Source organism: Triticum urartu, chromosome 4A, assembly GCF_056163025.1.
Source record: "Triticum urartu cultivar PI428250 chromosome 4A, HENAU_Tu73, whole genome shotgun sequence".
Lineage (NCBI taxonomy): Eukaryota > Viridiplantae > Streptophyta > Magnoliopsida > Poales > Poaceae > Triticum > Triticum urartu.
In genome coordinates, this window is record NC_141876.1 from 436,915,140 (window position 1) to 436,930,903 (window position 15,764).

At 45.3% G+C, this 15,764-nt stretch overlaps 1 pseudogene; it reads left to right on the top strand.

The window, feature by feature from the left end:
* Positions 1-11,638: 11,638 nt before the first annotated feature.
* On the top strand, positions 11,639-14,918 carry LOC125554787 (protein FAR1-RELATED SEQUENCE 5-like; annotated as a pseudogene).
* The last annotated feature ends 846 nt before the right edge of the window (positions 14,919-15,764 follow it).

Sequence of the window (15,764 nt, forward strand, 5' to 3'; positions counted from 1 at the left end):
AGAGTCTCAGGGGCTACTATCTACACAGGGCACACCAAACATGTGCAGTACTATCACATATTATCTCACGTACCTCAAAGCCTGTCAGTAGACTCATAAAGGCTTCATGTAATCCGCTTTCGGCGGACGAAATTCTCTCCATCACCGTACCCATCAGTATACGGTGTTCTCCTGAGATGGCCGCTCGCCCCACCAGCTCCCTCAGAACATCCGACCGCATATCAGACGGTGCCGGACTCTTTTGTTTGCTCTCTTCGGGAGCCGGACGCTGGGGACTTCGGGGGTCTATGGGATTATCTTCTAGCCTCACTAGATCTGGAGAGGCCCTCCGTGACGACACTTCGGGGTCGCCCGCTTCTTGAGCGGAGGAGTCCGGGGGAGGCGTTTCGCTCTCCATCATCTCTGGAAGAAGATCCCCCGAAGACGAGCTCAGCTGAGAGGGGATAAGGCCCGAACTGCAAGATATATGCCGTGGTTATTTTCTCAGAAAAAAGATAGCATACCCTCACTATTAAAGTGTTTTGGGTCACTTACGACTCGTTGGAGGGCTGATCCCCCCGCGGACTTTGTACGGCAAAAGCACCCCCCGAGGCAGGACCCTCTGTGGGAGACTTCTTCTCCCGTTTGGAGGCCTCGGCTTCAGGATCCTCGGAAGCAGTCCTTTTCCTCCCTCGGTTATCCTCCTTCATGGAGATGCTCATTCCCTCGGTTGGAACTGGCAGCGATGGGGGCCCGCGTCCGCCCGTATTATCCCCCCCTGTATCTTCCTTCGAGGGCTCCGGGCAAGGTGCGACCTCGAGCATCTTTTCCAATACCAGATTTTCCAAACCCTCAGGGAGGGGGGCCAAACACCGAATCATCTTCACCTTTGTTAGCTAGTCCTGGTCAAAGAGAGAACTCTCAGAAATAACTTCATGATGAATAAAAGACAGTGTGTTCGCCCATATGATTTCTTACTTGTTCGGCGGCGCGGTTACTGCTCAGGCCCACGTCCTCGGTAATATCCGGACACTCTACTTGAGGTCCGAAGAATGACTTGTACATCTCCTCGTGCGTCAGGCCGAGGAAACTTTGAATGGCATGCGGTCCCTCTGGGTTGAACTCCCACAAGCGAAGGGGCCGGTGTTTGCAAGGCTGGACTTGACGAACCAACATAACTTGTATTACCACAACCAAATTAAAATCTCCCTCGAAGAGATCTCGAATGCGGCTTTGCAGTATAGGCATGTCCTTGGCTGGACCCCAGCTCAGACCTCTGCTAATCCATGACATCAGTTGTGGTGGGGGGCCCGAGCGGAAAGCGAGGGCAGCCGCCCACTTGTCACTTCTGGGAGCCGTGATGTAAAACCACTCCCGTTGCCATAATTCAGACACCTCTGGAAAGGAACCTTTCGGCCATGGAGCTCCTGCCATCTTGCCTATTGATGCACCTCCGCACGCTGCATGTTGCCCCTCGATCACCTTCGGCTTCACTTCAAAGGTCTTGAGCCACAGGCCGAAGTGAGGGGTAATGCGGAGGAAGGCCTCACACACGACGATAAATGTCGAGATGTGGAGAAAGGAGTCCGGAGCTAGATCGTGGAAATCTAGCCCGTAATAGAACATCAAACCCCAGACGAAGGGATCTAGAGTGAGGCCTAGGCCTCGGAGGAAGTGGGAGACGAACATGATGTTCTCGTTGGGTTTGGGAGTAGGGACGACCTGCCCTCGAGCAGGCAGCCGATGCGAAACCTCGGCGGTCAGGTATCTGGCCTCCCTCAACTTCTTGATGTCCTCTTACGTAATGGAGGAGGGCATCCATCGGCCTTGAAGGCTGGATCCGGACATGATTGAAGATCCGGAGCACCTAACCTGGGCTTTGGGTGTTAGAGCTCGAGGCGGGGGAAAGGTTCGATTGAGCGCGAGAGGGAAAAAGCGAAAACCTTGTCCCTTTATAAAGAGAGTGAATATCAAGCGTCCTCTCCGTAGCCGTTTAGGACTTGCCTATAATCTAGGAGTCCTAGACACGGTTGGGTTACCCACGACCGCATTAATGAGAATCCCGTAATTGGGGGAACACGATCTCTGCTTTGACAAGACGTGTCAAGAAACCGCCTCGCGTTATGTGTGGAGCTGGTTGAAGAAAAACGGTTCGAATAATCGCCGGGCCATGACATAACGTCATGCTGCCAAAACAAGTCAGCAAATTGGATTTGCGAAAATATTATTCTCTCTACGGCGGTATGTGGAACTTATTTTGCAGGGTCGGACACTATCCTCGTATTCAAATTCTTCTGTGATGTATTCGGAGAAGGAACCCGCCTTGCAATGCCGAAGACAATACAGTGCGCTGGACTCATCGTCATTGAAGCCTGGTTCAGGGGCTACTGAGGGAGTCCTGGATTAGGGGGTCTCCGGACAGCCAGACTATCTCCATTGGCCGGACTGTTAGACTATGAAGATACAAGATTGAAGACTTCGTCTCGTGTCCGGATGGGACTCTACTTGGCATGGAAGGCAAGCTAGGCAATACGGATATGGATATCTCCTCCTTTGTAACCGACCTTATGTAACCCTAACCCTCTCCGGGGTCTATATAAACCGAAGGGTTTTAGTCCGTAGGACAACAACCATAACATACAATCATACCATATGCTAGCTTCTAGGGTTTAGCCTCTCCGATCTCGTGGTAGATCTACTCTTGTACTACCCATATCATCAAGATTAATCAAGCAGGACGTAGGGTTTTACCTCCATCAAGAGGGCCCGAACCTGGGTAAAACATTGTGTCCCCTGCCTCCTGTTACCATCCATCCTAGACGCACAGTTCGGGACCCCTACCCAAGATCCGCCGGTTTTGACACCGACAGCATTAGTCCCACTCTATGTCAACACAAAATAAATTTGGAAGAAGACGCCAAACCAGTTATTGATCATCAACGATGGCTGAATCCTAAGATGAAAGAAGTGGTAAGAAAGGAAATATTAAAGCTCCTTGAGGTAGGTATAATTTATCCCGTTGCTGATAGTAAGTGGGTAAGTCATGTTCATTGTGTCCCCAAGAAGGGAGGTATTACTGTTGTCCCTAATCATAAAGATGAATTGATTCCGCAAAGAATTATTACAGGTTATAGGATGGTAATTTATTTCTGCAAATTAAATAAGGCTACTAAAAAGGATCATTACCCTTTGCCTTTTATTGATCAAATGCTAGAGATATTATCCAAACATACACATTTTTGCTTTCTATATGGTTACTATGGCTTCTCTCAAATACCTGTGTCAGCTGATGATCAATCAATGACCACTTTTACTTGCCCTTTTGGTACTTTTGCTTATAGACGTATGCCTTTTGGTTTATGTAATGCACCTACTACCTTTCAAAGATGCATGATGGCTATATTCTCTGACATTTGTGAAAAGATATGTGAGGTTTTCATGGACAATTTCTCCGTTTATGGATCCTCTTTTGATGATTGCTTAAGCAACCTTGATCAAGTTTTGTAGAGATGTGAAGAAACTAATGTTGTCTTGAATTGGGAGAAGTGCCACTTTATGGTTAATGAAGGTATTGTCTTGGGGCATAAAATTTCTGAAAGAGGTATTGAAGTTGATGAAGCTAAAGTTGATGCTATTGAAAAGATGTCGTGTCCCAAGGACATTAAAGGTATAAGAAGCTTCCTCGGTCACGCCAGTTTTTATAGGAGGTTCATTAAGGACTTCTCAAAAATTTCTCGGCCTCTGACTAATCTATTACAAAAAGATATTCCTTTTGTATTTGATGATGATTGTGTAGAAGCATTTGAAATACTTAAGCATTGATTTATGCACCTATTGTTCAGCCACCTAATTGGAATTTACCCTTTGAAATTATGTGTGATGCTAGTGATTATGCTGTAGGTGTTGTTCTAGGGCAAAGAGTTGATAAGAAATTAAATGTTATTCAATATGCTAGTAAAACTCTAGACAGTGCCCAAAGAAATTATGCTACTACTGAAAAGGAATTCTTAGCAGTTGTATTTGTTTGTGATAAGTCCAGACCTTATATTGTTGATACTAAAGTAACTATTCACACTGATCATGCTGCTATTAAATACCTTATGGAAAAGAAAGATGCTAATCCTAGACTTATTAGATGGGTTCTCTTGCTACAAGAATTTGATTTGCATATTATTGATAGAAAGGGAGCTGAGAACCCCGTTGCAGACAACTTGTCTAGGTTAGAAAATGTTCTTGATGACCCACTACCTATTGATGGTAGCTTTCCTGATGAACAATTAAATGTCATAAATGCTTCTCGAATTGCTCTATGGTATGCTGATTATGCTAATTATATTGTTGCTAAATTTATACCACCTAGCTTCACATACCAGCAAAATAAAAAGTTCTTCTATGATTTGAGACATTACTTTTGGGATGACCCACATCTTTATAAAGAAGGAGTAGATGGTATTATTAGATGTTGTGTACCTGAGCATGAACAGGAGCATATCCTACACAAGTGTCACTTTGAGGCTTATGGAGGACACCATGCTGGAGATAGAACTGCACATAAGGTATTGCAATCCGGTTTTTATTGGCCTACTCTCTTCAAGGATGCCCGTAAGTTTGTCTTGTCTTGTGATGAATGTCAAAGAATTGGTAATATTAGTAGACGTCAAGAAATGCCTATGAATTATTCACTTGTTATTGAACCATTTGATGTTTGGGGCTTTGATTATATGGGACCTTTTCCTTCCTCTAATGGGTATACACATATTTTAGTTGTTGTTGATTACGTTACTAGGTGGGTAGAAGCTATTCCAACTAGTAGTGTTGATCATAACACCTCTATTAAGATGCTTAAAGAAGTTATTTTCCCGAGGTTTGGAGTCCCTGGATATTTAATGACTGATGGTGGTTCACATTTTATTCATGGTGCCTTTCGTAAAATGCTTGCTAAGTATGACGTTAATCATAGAATTGCATCTCCTTATCACCCACAGTCAAGTGGTCAAGTAGAATTGAGTAACAGAGAGCTCAAATTAATTTTGCAAAAGACTGTTAATAGATCTAGAAAGAATTGGTCCAAGAAACTTGATGATGCATTATGGGCCTATAGAACTGCATATAAAAATCCTATGGGTATGTCTCCATATAAAATGGTTTATGGTAAAGCATGTCACTTACCTCTTGAATTAGAACATAAGGCATATTGGGCCATTAAAGAGCTCAACTATGACTTCAAACTTGCCGGTGAGAAGAGGTTATTTGACATTAGCTCACTTGATTAATGGAGAACCCAAGCTTATGAAAATGCCAAGCTGTTTAAAGAAAAAGTTAAAAGATGGCATGACAAAAGGATACAAAAGTGTGAGTTCAACGTAGGTGATTATGTATTGCTATACAAATCTCGTTTAAGATTTTTTGCAGGCAAACTTCTCTCTAAATGGGAAGGTCCTTACGTTATCGAGGAGGTCTATCGTTCCGATGCCATAAAAATCAACAACTTCAAAGGCACAAATCCGAAGGTGGTGAATGGTCAAAGAATTAAACATTATATCTCAGGTAATCCCATAAATGTTTAAACTAATGTTATTGAAACCATAACCCCGGAGGAATACATAAGGGACACTTTCCGGAACGTTTCAGACTCCGAAAAGGAATAGGTACGTGGTACGGTAAGTAAACCGACTCCAAAACAGTTCTAATGGCAATATTTCTCCATTTTGGAATATTTAGAAAAATAGGAAAATAAGAAGCAGACCAGAATGGACACGAGGCTCCCACGAGGGTGGGAGGCGCGCCCTACTCCCCTGGGCGCGCCCCCTGCCTCGTGGGCACCTCGTGCGCTCTCCGGACTCCGTTTTCTTGCAAGATACTTCTTTTAGTTGGTAAAAATTCATCATATAATCTCCTGAAGGTTTTGACCACCGTATCACGCAAATATCTCTTGTCATTGTTTCAAGCTGTTTTTCTGACAGATCTAGGTCGTCATGTCATTTCCAAGCTCCCCCAAGGACAAGTTCTTCGAGAAGGTCATCAACCCCTACCCCGCGGAGGTGCTGCAACACCCTCAAACCATTGAGATGCGTGAGGGGTTGTTGCACATCCGCAACGCTGAGGGACCAAGGAGGACTGGAAGCACGGAGGCAAGGCTCGAGGCATTGGAGCAACAAGTTTTCAAGTGTCAGGAGATGGTGGAGCGTGGACTCGACTCCAATCACATTATGATCACGGAGTTCACCAACAACCACAAGTTGGACGTCAAGGACATTGGGGAGGCCGTCTTCAAATTTCATGAGAAAATCGAGCACCTCCAAGCCCATATCTATGACCTGCAAAACCAAAACTGTGAGTATGAATATAGATTCAAGAGGATGAGTTTGGCTGCAGATTTGAGGATTCAGGAGACTTGATCATCCTTCTATAATAGTGAGACTATGCCTTGGAAGAGGGACGACAAGCCTACATCATCAACAACTCCACCTTCCTCACCAACAAAGAAGAACTGAGTATCTGTTATGGGCACTCTCCTTGGCAACTGCCAAGCTTGGGGGAGTGCCCCGGTATCGTATCACCATCACTTCTATCTTTACTGTTTTTTTAGTTCGATCCTTTTAGTAATATCTTAATCTAGTAGAATAAAGTTTTAGTATGATCTAGTTGTGAGTTTTGCTTTATGATCCCTCTATGTAATCGAGTCCGTGAGCTATATAATAAAGATTAGTGTTGAGTCAAGGGCTTGATTATTTTGCTATGATCTTGAGGGAATTAAATAAAATAAAAGAGAAGAAATAATAAGAAACAAAGAGATCATATGGATTTTATGGAAAGTAATGAGCTCACATATAAAGAGTACGATGAATAAAAGTTGTTGGGAGTTGACAAACATAGTTTTGGTCATCGTTGCAATGAATAGGAAGTAATAAAGAAAGAGAGGTTCACATATAAATATACTATCTTGGACATCTTTTATGATTGTGAGCACTCATTAAAGTATGACATGCTAAGAGTTGACGTTGGACAAGGAAGACAACGTAATGGGTTATGTTTTCTTACATCTGAGATAAATTATATTGTCATGGATCATCCAACATGTGGAGCTTGCCTTTCCCTCTCATGCTAGCCAATTTCTTCGCACCAAGTAGAGATACTACTTGTGCTTCCAATATCCCTAAACCCAGTTTTGCCATGAGAGTGCACCATACCTACCTATGGATTGAGTAAGATCCTTCAAGTAAGTTGCCATCGGTGCAAGCAATAAAAATTGCTCTCTAAATATGTATGACTTATTAGTGCAAAGAAAATAAGCTTCATACGATCTTGTGATATGGAAGAAATAAAAGCGACGGACTGCATAATAAAGGTCCATATCACAAGTGGCAATATAAAGTGACGTTCTTTCGCATTAAGATTTTGTGCATCCAACTATAAAAGCGCATGACAACCTCTGCTTCCCTCTGCGAAGGGCCTATCTTTTACTTTTATCTTCTACCTTACATAAGAGTCTTGGTGATATTCACCTTTCCTTTTTACATTTTATCCTTTGGCAAGCACAATGTGTTGGAAAGATCCTGATATATATAGCTAATTGGATGTGAGTCTTCATGAACTATTATCGTTGACATTACCCTTGAGGTAAAACGTTGGGAGGCAAAACTATAAGCCCCTATCTTTCTATGTGTCCGATTAAGACTTCATACCCATAAATACTGCATGAGTGTTAGCAATTGTGAAAGATTAAAAGATGGTTGAGTATGTGGACTTGCTGAAAAGCTCTTATATTGACTCTTTCCTATGTTATGATAAATTGCAATTGCCTCAATGACTGAGATTAGAGTTTGTTGGTTCTCAATGAGGGTTATGATTCATACTTGAAATTGTGATTGAATTGTTACTTTAGCATAAGAGATCATATGACAATATATATATATATATATGTTGCTATTCTAAGAATGATCATGATGCCCTCATGTCCGTATTTTATTTTTATTGACACCTCTATCTCTAAACATGTGGACATATTTTTCGATTTCGGCTTTCGCTTGAGGACACGCGAGGTCTAAGCTTGGGGGAGTTGATACATCCATTTTGCATCATGCTTTTATATCGATATTTATTGCATTATGGGCCTACACATTATGTCACAATACTTATCCTATTCTCTCTTATTTTACAAGGTTTACATGAAGAGGGAGAATGCCGGCAGCTGGGATTCTGGGCTGGAAAAGGAGCAAATATTATAGACCTATTCTGCACAGCTCCAAAAGCCCTGAAACTTCATGGAAGCTATTTGCAGAATATATAAAAAATACTGAGCGCAAGAAGTTCCAGAGGGGGGCCTCACCCTAGCCACGAGGGTGGGGGGCGCTCCGATGCCCATCTTCTTCTATATGGAGTCTTTCGTCGAGGAAAAAATCATAAGCAAGCTTTTGGGACGAGACTCCGCCGCCACGAGGTGGAACCTTGGCGGAACCAATCTAGGGCTCCGGTGGAGCTGTTCTGCCGGGGAAACTTTCCTCCGGGAGGGGGAAATCATCACCACCGTCATCACCAACGATCCTCTCGTCGGAAGGGGGTCAATCTCCATCAACATCTTCACCAGCACCATCTCATCTCAAACCCTAGTTCATCTCTTGTATCCAATCTTTGTATCCAAACCTTAGATTGGTACCTGTGGGTTGCTAGTAGTGTTGATTACTCCTTGTAGTTGATGCTAGTTTGTTTACTTGGTGGAAGATCATATGTTCAGATCCATTATGCATATTAATACCCCTCTGATTATGAACATGAATATGCTTTGTGAGTAGTTACGTTTGTTCCCGAGGACATGGGAGAAGTCTTGCTATTGGTAGTCATGTGAATTTCGTATTCGTTCGATATTTTGATGAGATGTATGTTGTCATCCCTCTAGTGGTGTCATGTGAACGTCGACTACATGACACTTCACCATTGTTTGGTCCTAGAGGGAGGTATTGGGAAGTAATAAGTAGATGATGGGTTGCTAGAGTGACAGAAGCTTAAACCCCCAGTTTATCCGTTGCTTCGTAAGGGGCTGATTTGGATCCATTTGTTTCATGTTATGGTTAGGTTTACCTTAATACTTCTATTGTAGTTGCGGATGCTTGCAATAAGGGTTAATCATAAGTGGGATGCTTGTCCAAGTAAGGGCAGTACCCAAGCACTGGTCCACCCACATATCAGATTATCAAAGTACCGAACGCGAATCATATGAGCGTGATGAAAACTAGCTTGACGATAATTCCCATGTGTCCTCGGGAGCGCTTTCCTTCATATAAGAGTTTGTCCAGGCTTGTCCTTTGCTACAAAAAGGATTGGGACACCTTGTTGCACCTTATTTACTTTTATTACTTGCTACTCATTACCAATTACCTTATCACAAAACTATCTGTTACCGATAATTTCAGTGCTTGCAGAGAATACCTTGCTGAAAACCGCTTATCATTTCCTTCTGCTCCTCGTTGGGTTCGATACTCTTACTTATTGAAAGGACTACGATAGATCCCCTACACTTGTGGGTCATCATTGGTGGAGGAGAAGGGTTATCCGTTTGCCTCTTTCTACAGCTGAGCTACTTTCATATACACTCCTACCAATCACATCGCCTTATTTTGCCTTTTCCATCTTGCTTTTCATCCAGGCAAGCCACGGCGTAGTTTTGCCCTTGGTGATGGCAAGCCTTCCGTTTTCCATGCTCGCTTATAGCACCAAGCGTCCAAGTGGGAACGAAGAAATATGATAAAATAATAGAATAGTCAAACAATCCAAATCAGAATAGGAGAAGCAATGGGGATACATCGTAATATCTCACTCACTGCATCCTACTTACACATGCCCCACCACCAACTTCAAGGTGTTATAATTTTACTCTTGAAATTACCAGACATTTCTATCATTTTAATTTTCTCTAACAATTTAAAAATTTACCCTTAAGACATACGGGCGCAGCAACGCGTGCATTTATGTTCTAGTATCTACGTGTTATGCACTGGGAAGAACCTTGGTGTTGCCTCTATCGTTCACGCTCATCCATGTACGCTCCAGATTAGTTTGGTCGTCTCAAAGATCACTTACGCATGTTGACCGCTCGAGGCACCGTTACCCGGGCCGCTGCTCCTCGGAACGAGTAAGGCATGCGGTGAGTAATCGGGCCTTACTAGTCGAACGGACGCTGGGCCCAATCGTTCGCAGCTAGCCCAGTTCAATGTGAGCACCATCCAGCATGTTCATCCTTGTCCCAGCCCTGTGCTCCTCCCCTATTCGTCGGTGCTGCACCGCCGCCGTCTTGCGTCCCGGCGGCGAGCATCTAAGACACGTGTGCCTGGGGGTCGATGCTCTATTATTCCTTCGTAGGCTACCGCAGGTGAGTCCCTTCTTTCCCATGGCCTGCCCTACTGCGTTGTTCGTGTTCCATTGCAATTGCGGCGGCCGCATGCAGCGTCGGCGTACACCCCTGTTTTTCCGCCGCATTCGTCGACCTCCATGCCCTGGCAGTTGTACCGCCCCACAGGTCTACATTCGTCGGACTGTTACATCTGCTTTGACCATGCGAATCATTATTTTCAAAGAGAAGCGGCGGCCGAACCATGGTAGTGATGGATCATTGGTCGCCCTTCTGAAACTGCTGCTATTGGTGGAGGAGAAGGGGTATCTGTTTGCCTCTTTCTACAGCTGAGCTACTTTCATATATATACTCCTACCAATCACATCGCCTTATTTTGCCTTTTCCATCTTGCTTTTCATCCAGGCAAGCCACGGCGTGGTTTTGCCCTTGGCGATGGCAAGCCTTTCGTTTTCCATGCTCGCTTATAGCACCAAGTGTCCAAGCGGGAACGGAGGAACATGTGATTAGATAAGAGATATGAGAAAATAATATAATAGTCAAACAATCCGAATCAGAATAGGAGAAGCAATGGGCATACATTGTAATATCTCACGGACGCGGCGTTTTTGGTCGTACTACCATATGATCCCATTATCCCGCTCGTCCAGAAGGCCTGATCGGCAGGTGCGTGGCATTTAAGGCTCAGTCGGTGCGAGCGCTGGAAAAAGCCGTATTGCAAGCGGCGCGGGAGCGGAGACCGTAGAAGCGTACGCAGCTAGTATGCCAGTCCGTATGTCTGACACAGGTCGGACCCGCGCGGGGTGAATGGGGATGAAAAACGGACTGGTGGTCTCGGTGTTGATTGTCGGTAGTGGACCATGGTCCAGATTTTTTCGACACGTACGATGAACTAAAAAACATGGTGTCACGGAGTACTCGCCAGACACATAACTCGGCCGGGTGACATCGATCCAAAAAGCACGGGCGCAGGCTGGGGGGTGAGAAAAAGGGGCAGGGGAAAAACAGAGAAGTGGTGTGCTACGATGGAAGTACATGCGACTGGGGCGACGGCGGCGGCGGCGACAGAGCCGGCAGCGGCGCCCGGGGATTTCCCTCTGCATCTGGTCTGCAGGTACGTTCTCTCCATCGACTACACCGAGTTGGGCGCGGTGTCCCTCGCTGGGTGCAGTTCGGCGTGCCTGGATGACAGATCTGGCGGTCGTGTGCAGGTTGCCTATGTTCCGGTCGCCGCCGGGCTCTCCGGCGATTTCGCTGGAGGACGACGGGAGCGAGGTGCACGGAGGTGTATTCGGAGCTGTTGGGGATTCTTCAGTTGCTGCACATGACAGTTGTGGGGGGGCGTCGGCTGAAGCGAGCGGTGATAGCGCGCCGGCGGAGTCCGGCGAGTCGGCCGTGAAGCCAGATCCGAAGACGCCTGGATGGATTAGGAGGTACATGGCTTACAGAAATCAGTTTAGACCTCCAGCGTCCTGATTGTTTGTTATTTCGTCAGTACGACTAGGTATAAAATTATCGTATATGTTCCTGAAGACACTGGGCAATTAAGCTTACGAATGTGGGCGATTTAGGGGGGATATCCATACAGCCTTTGTTTGGCTACTTTACTTGCATGACACAGCCCTTCACGTTTAGAAATTTAGATAGCATAGTTTCAGGTAGAAACAAAAAGGGAAGTAAAAATGTGGCATGGGAGAGCTACCTGGGTGGGTTTTGAGTTGAAGATGAAGTCGTAATTGTATGATACTGAATGGAGCTAGACCAGGGGGAGGGGGTAGTGCCAGGGTGTGCAATTCCTTTACTTTGTTAGGGTGATAGAACAGGCAATAGGACGCAGTGGCGACGACATATCTTATGCCTGCGTTGTAATATTGCACACAAAATACATGTAGAGTACGTGTTGGCGCTAATCCAATCGAGAGGAAACCATGTCCCGGGAGGATGGGTGCCCTGGAGAAATCCATCAGAGGTTTCGCGGAAAGAGAAGGAGATGACGTGGTGAAGCCTGAACTTGGGACGACATTCGACTCACTGACAGAAGCGTATGACTTCTACAATTTGTATTCGTGGGAGAATGGGTTCGGCATCAGATACGGCAAGAGCAGACTGAACCCAGACAAGAGGAAAACAATGCAAGAGATTGTGTGTGGATGCTTGGTAAGTAGTTGTTTAAACAGAACACATCTCTCACGGATTGTCAATTACTGGCGCGTGCTGACGTGGAAACACTGTTCTGTTTATGTTTGGATCAGGGGAAACCATTGAGGGAGAACTCACGGTCGTGTCGATGTGAGTGCCCTGCTATGATTAGGTTGTTAAGGACATTCGACAATGGGTGGTATATTACTGAGCATAGAGTTAAGCACAACCATGTGTTGACTCCAAATTGTGGGGAGATGTTGCACTGGCCTTCTCACAAACACATAGATGTGTACACTAGGGACCTGATTCAGAACCTAAGAAAGAACAACATCAACCTAAGCAAGGTGTACAGCATCATCAGGGGGTTCTTTGGTACGGTCGAGAATGTACCATTCACGAAGAGATCTCTGAGGCACCTGTGTGGCCAGATAAGCCGGGAGGAAGCTGACGATGATGTTCAGAAAACAATTGAGGTGTTTGATGAGCTAGGGGCGAAAGATCTGGAGTTCTTATTTAGGGTACAAGCGGATGAACAGAGCAAAATAAGGAATCTAATGTGGGCAAGTGGAGATAGTCGGTTGAAGTACAAATTTTTTGGGGATGTCATGACGTTCGACACAACTTACAGGACGAACCTGTAGGATATGCCGTTTGGTCTATTCGTTGGGGTGAACAACCACTACCAGAGCATACTCCTAGGTGGGGTGCTGTTGAGAGATGAACAGGTTGAGAGCTTTGAGTGGGTGTTCACAGAGTTTGTGAGGATGATGGGCGGTGTGGCACCCCGAACCATACTAACAGGTGAGTTGGTAGGGCAATTTTCATTTTTCATATTTCGTTTTGGGTTCATTAGTGCCATCAATTATACTCACGCGTGAGCCGGTCAAAAATGCAGATCAGTGCCGGGCTATGGAGGTCGCTATTAAGAATGTACTTCCTAACACGGTGCATCGGTGGTGTAAGTGGCATGTGTTGAAGAAAGCCAAGGAAAGTTTGGGCGCAATGTTTGCGAAAAGAAATGAGTTTAGGCAGGAATTTCATAAAGTGGTGGACCACATGCTCACGGTAGAGGAGTTTGAGGAGGCTTGGTCACAACTGCTGGAGAAGCACAATCTGAAAACACACCAGTATATGACAAATCTATTTGAGATCAGAGAAAAATGGGCAAAGCCGTACTTCAAGGGTGTGTTCTGCGCCAAGATGATGAGCACACAGCGGAGCGAGCGTGCGAACCATATGCTGAAGAGCTACGTCCCTCCGGGTTCTCCGATGCACAAGTTCGTGAGGCAATACATGAGGTTGCAGTTTGACCGTGCATCGGACGAAAGTTACAAGGAAAAGCGAACGAAGCTGGTAAGTTAGCTGGTAAATAGGCAAGCAAATATTTTTTTTTTGATTGTGACTAATAACTGAAGCATTCCGTGGACTCAGGGCGGTGTGGTGTTGCGAACGAAATCTTCAATAGAGATAGATGCAAGTAAGATATACATGCGGGTAATGTTCGAGCAGTTCGGACAAATCCTGTACGAGGCTGGAGGCTATCGAGTAGAAGAGATCGAGAAGCACTCTCTGTACAAGGCGATGCACACCAGGCCAGAGAAGCGAGAGAAGTGGAGCAGAGTAGTCTTCATGGTGAAAATGCTAAGTGGTGGTGAGGAGTTCGAGTGCGAATGTGGTTTGTTCGAGCACATGGGCATGCTGTGCTGCCATGTTCTGAAGGTAGTAATGGAACACTGGATTTAATCACAGCACGTCTCGCTGATAACTGCATATTAAGTGCCAATTCCTGTGTTTTGCATGCTAGGTGATGGACTACTTGGGGATGACAACAATTCCAAAGAAACACATAGTCAAGAGATGGATGAAGGATGCAAGGGACATTTTTCCTGAGCACCTGCAGCACTACCAGAAAGATCAGATAACGACTAGCACGCTCACATTCAGGCACAACTGAATGTACGTGCAAGTGCTAGAGCTGGTCAGGTTGGGAGATGCCAGTGTCGAGGCGTAAGGTACTTTGATGGGCTTGTTCAAGCAAGCCATGACTGTTATGGCACCGTACGACATGCAGAGGGACGGGCTGGGCCTGGAAGACCGTGGCCATAACAGGAAGCAAGCAAATGGAGTCGTCGGCAAACGGGATAATGTGGAAAAAACCAAGAATCAAGATGAGGGGAGCGCCTTGGCGGGCCTTGAACCTCTAGCTAAGAAGAGGAATGCAGGTCACCCCACCAATGCTAGAGACAGGCCACCATACGAAGGCCTTAGCAAGAGGAGCAGATTTTGCAGTATTTGCAAGGTACCAGGACACAAGAAGACTACATGCCCGCAACGAGGAGACGCGCCGAAGGTGCCCAGGAAAGAAGGTAGATGCAGCAACTTTGGTGTGGCGGGACATAGGAAAAACACGTGCGACAGAGTTGGGGGCGACCAAGCTGATCAGCAGCAGTAGTGCGACGGCTGAAATTTTCTCCTAACTGTAGAAGCATGAGGCTAGAAAATCTTCACATTTCGAGATGAGAAACATTGTACTAGTGTTAGCAAACTAAGCGGCTGTCCCAATAAGGTTTTTGAATAGTTTGGTTTGATATAAGGCGAACCGCGGTGTAGCTACATTTACCGTCCGATATGTTTGTCCCAGAGAAAATACATGTGCCCATAGTATGGATGTCCTGAGAAGCTAGGTTGTTGACATCTGGCAGGCCATACAGTGCAGCGTGGGGGGAGGTGTAATCAGTTTGAGAGTTCAAAATTCAAACTTAGTGCCGGCGGGATGTGTTGGAAATATGCCCTAGAGGCAATAATAAATTGATTATTATTATATTTCCTTGTTCATGATAATCGTTTATTATCCATGCTTGAATTGTATTGATAGGAAACTCAGATACATGTGTGGATACATAGACAACACCATGTCCCTAGTAAGCCTCTAGTTGACTGGCTCGTTGATCAATAGATGGATAAGGTTTCCTGACCATGGACATTGGATGTCCTTGATAACGGGATCACATCATTAGGAGAATGATGTGATGGACAAGACCCAATCCTAATCCTAGCACAAAGATCATGTAGTTCGTATGCTAAAGCTTTTCTAATGTCAAGTATCATTTCCTTAGACCATGAGATTGTGCAACTCCCGGATACCGTAGGAATACTTTGGGGGTGCCAAACGTCACAACGTAACTGGGTGGCTATAAAGGTACACTACAGGTATCTCCAAAAGTGTCTGTTGGGTTGGCACGAATCGAGACTGGGATTTGTCACTCCGTGTGACAGAGAGGTATCTCTGGGCCCACTC